The following is a 5,857-nucleotide window of genomic DNA, read 5'->3' as shown; positions in this document are numbered from 1 at the left end:
TCACCTTGGAGCTATGTGACCTCAGGTAAATGGCTTTACTTCTCTATAATTCAGTTTGCTAATTTGGTAAATTAGAGACAATATGGTAGCCATCTTGTTGGATTACTGTGAGTGAATAAAATAATATGTATTAAAATGCAAATTTATTATTGAACCTCATTGTTCTTTAAAATTTATTTAGGAGGGTAATATATCCTTGGATAAAATCTCTCTTTCTAAATGGACTTCCCTCATTTAAAAAAAATCCTTTGATCACTTTAAATTCAAGCAAGTTTCAATTATGATATTAATATATATAGTCCCAAAGAAAGTTATCAAAACTGTGCTTGATCTATATTCAAATCCTTTCCTCTGCTCCAGCTGGGAGTGGTCCCTTTCTCTTTTCTAACCTAGGATTTTTCCTCCCTCAGCATATTTTCTGTGTTCTCTGACCTTTTCAGAGTCTATCCTTGGAGGATAGCTAGGACAAAAGGTAAGTCTTACATTGTGAGTGACATTGTTATCTTCATCATTGGAGCCCACTGCCACCAGGTGCCAGTTGTACAACTGCTGTCACTACCCTAGATCAGGTGTTCTTAGCATGGAGGCTGAGGCACACTTCCTGAAATGACATAAACTATTGTATGCAAACATGTGTGTTCTTAGGGAAGCCTGCATCCATAATTTTCATTCAGTTCCAGAAAAACACTAAACAAAACATAAAAACACTGCCCTATGTAGAAACCACACCATTCCAGGAAAGGCAGTCTAACCATCCCTCCTTGTCCCTGTGGTAAAGGGCAATTCAAGAAAGGAAAGACCTTAAAGTAGATACTTATCTTCTTAATGATGAGGCATGTAAGGAAAGTAAGGTGACATGACCGTATCTCTAGCCTGAATTTGTGAAACAGATTATAAAGTTTACAAATATCTGCCTCATATAGTGAAAATAAAAGCAGAAATGATAACAGCTAATAAATAGTTATTCATTTAATATCTCTTTGTAGTGGCACTAAGTGTTTCCAGTGTGTCGAGACCTAACAAAGAGCACACACTTCATATATAGTAATTCCTGCCTCTCTCTGTCTCTTATCCTCCCCTGTTCTTTCCTGCTATTTTAGGATCATTCCTTTATCTGACTGAGCACCCTCAGCTTCCCAAGGTCTTACTTTCAGTTTGCTCCCTAGGCTTTAGTGCCTTAGTGTGTGGGCAGCAGAACTCTCCCCTCCCCAAAGGGAAGCGCACGTCTCAGGGACAAACAAGACTGACTCAAGTTAGTAAGATGCTAGAGGTTGAGAAAAGCAGCTCTGAATTCAAATTTCTTATGTGACTTATCTGAGGCAGACTAAGGTTTTTAAGCAAAAATTCGTCAGTGGGAAAACTCTTTATTCCCCCCAATATATTTGCAATCACAAGCAAGGGATAGATGCCCAAGAACTGAAGTAATTTATTTTGGATAGCTCTACACCTCAGGATTCTTTTCTTTCCTTTTTTAGTTTTCCTTTTTTCAAAAACAAAACAAAAAAAAGATTATGAGGCCTACTTAAAGTATTTCTTCTTTTATCATAAAGATCAGAGAACAGCATTAAAAACACTAGGAAACCACGGCAATGTCACTCACACTTGCTCCTCCCTAAGGAGACGGCGGGGCTTCTCCCGGCCGGCGGGTCCGCAGCCGCTCGCGGCGCCCAGCCAGTGCGCATGCGCCCCGCAGGGCGCTCTCCCAGGCGCCCTGCAGTCTTCAGTGCCGGCCTCTTGACGGCTGCCTAGTGTCTCGTGAGGTTCGTAATTTTTCCTAGTGTTCGCTACTTTGAATCTTTCATTTTTATCCTGTTACCAAAAAACCCACCCAGCTTATGCCTCCTTTTTAAAAAAAAATAATGTCTTTTAGACTCAGTTCACAGAAATGGCAATACTGGGAACTTTCCCCATAGGAATGTTTAATCTAAGCCGCCACCAGAGCTCTCGCGACTCCCAGCACCACGTCCTGCTCGGGCGCGCAGCCGCGCCCGCACGCTCGCCCGGCTAAACGCCCCACGCCCGCCGCCGCCGCCCCACGCCCGCCGCCGCCGCCCCACGCCCGCCGCCGCCGCCGCCCCACGCCCGCCGCCGCCGCCGCCCCACGCCCGCCGCCGCCGCCGCCCCACGCCCGCCGCCGCCGCCGCCCCACGCCCGCCGCCCCACGCACGCCGCCGCTGCCGCCCCACGCCCGCCGCCACACGCCCGCCGCCCCACGCACGCCGCCGCTGCCGCCCCACGCCCGCCGCCCCACGCCCGGGCGCGGCCGGGGCGGGCGGCCGTCTTGGCTGGCCTTCCTTCCTGGACAGGCTCCACGCGAGTTCCTGGCGGGCACTGAAGCGGGTGGCTCAGGGAACACCCCTGCAGGTGTAGGCGCCCGCTCTGGCGCGCCCTTGGCTGCCATCTTGGCCTGCCCTTCACAGTCTGGAGAAACGGATGATGATGCAGCTACTCATCTGCGAGAGTTCATTTTTCTCCATAAACACAGCTGCGTCGTGCGTTAAGCAAACTCAATATGTGAAAATTTGGATTGACTGAAAAATAAACTGAAGATGATTATTTGCACAATAAAAAAGTTCCGTAATGTGTAAAAGATTCATAGTGGAATTTTTTGAATACTAAGGTCCTTTAACGGTCCTGCAATAGAATTTTGTTTATAAGGATATGACTAGCAGACAACTTTTAAGGCCTCATCAGTTTGCATTCAGAAAGGTAAAAACACACTGTCAGTTCTCCTTTCTCTTTTGAGAAGTGTTCTGTTTGTTTTTCAAAGACAGATCAGTTTTAAGTTATTTTATCATTTAGTTAAATCCAAACTTAAGCTTAGATTTCAGTTAATTTCCCACTTCAGTTGACTCTTTAGAGTAAGAAAATAATTTCTATTATTGCAGTGCTAGTCAAAATAATTTTGCCTAAATTAACACTTAATTCTAGAAAATAATATTAATAATACAGATATGAGTGAGCATATGGTTTGTAATCACATCACGTTTCCAACATAGGACTGCATCTAAAAGAATAATTTACACCCCATCATGGATGGAAAAGAGTGGGGTAGAGAGTGGACTCCAGTGTCAGAAAGACTTGAAGGCCTTAACTTCACAGTGTGCATGTATATGCCACATTCAGAAGTCAGTTTATTTATATGTAATTATTTGCCAGACTAATAAGTGAATTTAAACCTGGCAAAAGTCAGGAGATGGGAGCAGGTAATGAGTATGGGGAATATGGGAACATTCATATTCTCACTTCACAATGGGGGGCGGTTATCAAGAGATATTGTTAAATATTGTTAGAACAAAAAGAATTATCATTTAAAGCTCCAAACGGTAAAAGAAAAATAGAATAGCTAAAACAATATTATATTTATCAAAAATTGAAACAGGGGGGTGGAGCAACACGAAACAGGGGGGTGGCGGACGAATAACACCGCCAGACAGAGTGTCTCTGCAGAAAAGACAGATTCTAGCAGAAATTAGAGGAAAGTAGCAGAAGACGAGCATACAGCGGACAAGGGCCGGAAGGAGGGGTACCTGAGACTCCCAGAGACTCCACGGGAGGAGGCTACGGAGGAGAACTGGAGGCTGAGACCACCGGAGCAGCCCGGAGACCAGCGGCAAGGGTAGGTGGATTTGCTGTTTCCGCTCCCCTGCATTTGGGACAGCTGGTGGGCTCCCCAGCAGGTGGAGAGACCTGCGGACACCAGCCCAGAGACCGCCGCCGCCAGCCAGCGGTGAGCCTGTAGCAGACGTGGCACCAGGTTCCCAACTTCCTCCGGGCACCTCCATGTGCACAGACCCGAGCCGCGTGACAGGCGCCATATTGCCTCCTCCTCCCCTCCGCCGACCCTACCCGCGGCTGCCCAGAGAGACAATACAGCCACCAGCCAGAGGCATCTCCAGGGAACGAGACCTTCCTGTTTGGGACCCTACACCTGACTCAGGGAAACTCAGACTGTGAGCTCCCTACCCGCCCGCCCTCCAAGGTGCTGCTGGCACGGTGTTCCCAGGAGAAAGGTGCCGACTCAGAGGCTGAGAGACATAGACCCAGCTTGGGCTCCCTGTGGGAGAATTGGGACTGGAAATCCTCTCCCTGGTGGGGATACTCTGGGACCAAGAGGTCGGACCTGCAGACCAGATCCCCTGCACTGGGGGCTCACATTGCCCGGGGCACAGAAGGGTTATACGTGAACAGCCTACTGAGGTGTGTGTGCCTCCAGGGACGGATCAGCGTCCTAGAGGGCAACCCTCCTCCCAGGAGGAGGCCCTGCGCCCAACCCAAGTGGCGTTCCTGTGTAGGGAACCTCCCTGCCAACATCACAGTCCCAGGAGGCCTGGTGGCTTGTAGTGTGGCCTGCTGGCAGAGGGCCAGGAGTAGCTGCGGAGTTGGGAGGGTGGAAAGAAGTGAGGCCCACTCCAGACTACGGGTCTCAGACAGCCCCACCCCCACACCCAGACTTTCTGGCTGAGCGGCACCATTCCAGCCCCGCCCTGACAGCTTTCCCTGGAAGCAGAGAACAGAACTTTGACCCCTGCTAACAGCCTGAGGGCAGGCTTACCCAACCCAGCTCCGCCCAGAACAAGAGTTGATAACAGGACACAAAATCAACAGCATAGCCTGTTCCTCCAAGCAAACACCACCTACTGACAGGGACGGCATCTTGCACAGCCTTTCCACGGCACCCAATGACTCAATATACAGGGAGTGGTCCAATTTCACACACAGACACCACCTAACGCCTCAAAAACTAAACAAGGTGTGTGAATACCCAAACAATAACTTAAGGAAAGAAACAACAACTGATCGACATGGGAAGAAATCAAGAACTCAGGAAATATGAAGAACAAAACGGAAAACACACCCCCAAAGAGGAGCACCAGCCCCCTAGAAACGGACACCAACCAAAATCAGGCCACCAATATGACAGAAGAGGAATTTCGTATGTGGATCATAAGAACACTCACCGAGCTGAAACAACAACTCAATAACCAAAACAAAGAAACCACAAAAAGCCTCCAGGATATGGAAAAAGAAAGACACAATGAAGAAAAGTGTAACCGAACTCCTGGAAATGAAGAATCAATTCAAGGAACTACAAAATACAGTGGAAAGTCTCAAGAACAGGGTAGATCAAACAGAAGAAAGAATCTCTGAGCTTGAAGATAACACCCTCCAATTAAATAAATCAATCACAGAAATAGAGCAGAGAAACAAGAGAAAAGAGCAAAGCCTACAAGAGCTGTGGGATTATGTGAAGAAACCTAATGTGAGAGTCATAGGGTTACCAGAAGGGGAAGAAGACAACACTCAAGGGTTGGACAAGCTGTTTGAAGATATAATAGAGGAAAATTTCCCAGGCCTTGCTCAAAATCTTGATATACAAGTTCAAGAAGCTCAGAGGACCCCTGAGAGATTCAATGCAAACAGGAAGATGTCATGACATGCAGTCATCAGACTGACCAAAGTATCAACTAAAGAGGCCCTTCTAAGAGCTGTAAGACAAAAGAAGCAAGTGACATATAAGGGAAAGCCAATTCGAATAACATCAGACTTCTCTAATGAGACTTTACAAGCAAGGAGAGACTAGGGCCCCATTCTCACTCTTTTGAAACAAAACAATGCCCAGCCTAGAATATTATTCCCTGCAAAACTAAGGTTCGTATATGAAGGAGAAATAAAAACATTATCAGACAAGCAAAGGCTCAGAGAATTCACCAAGACAAGACCAGCCCTACAAGAAGTATTTAAAAAAGCGTTACGCACGGAACATCATCATAATAATAATAACCCACAAATATAAAAACAACCAAAACCCAAAGATATTAAAGGCCAGATATTACAATGGCTCAAGACAGAAATC

Source organism: Microcebus murinus, chromosome 11, assembly GCF_040939455.1.
Source record: "Microcebus murinus isolate Inina chromosome 11, M.murinus_Inina_mat1.0, whole genome shotgun sequence".
NCBI lineage: Eukaryota > Metazoa > Chordata > Mammalia > Primates > Cheirogaleidae > Microcebus > Microcebus murinus.
This window is presented reverse-complemented; position numbering follows the sequence as displayed.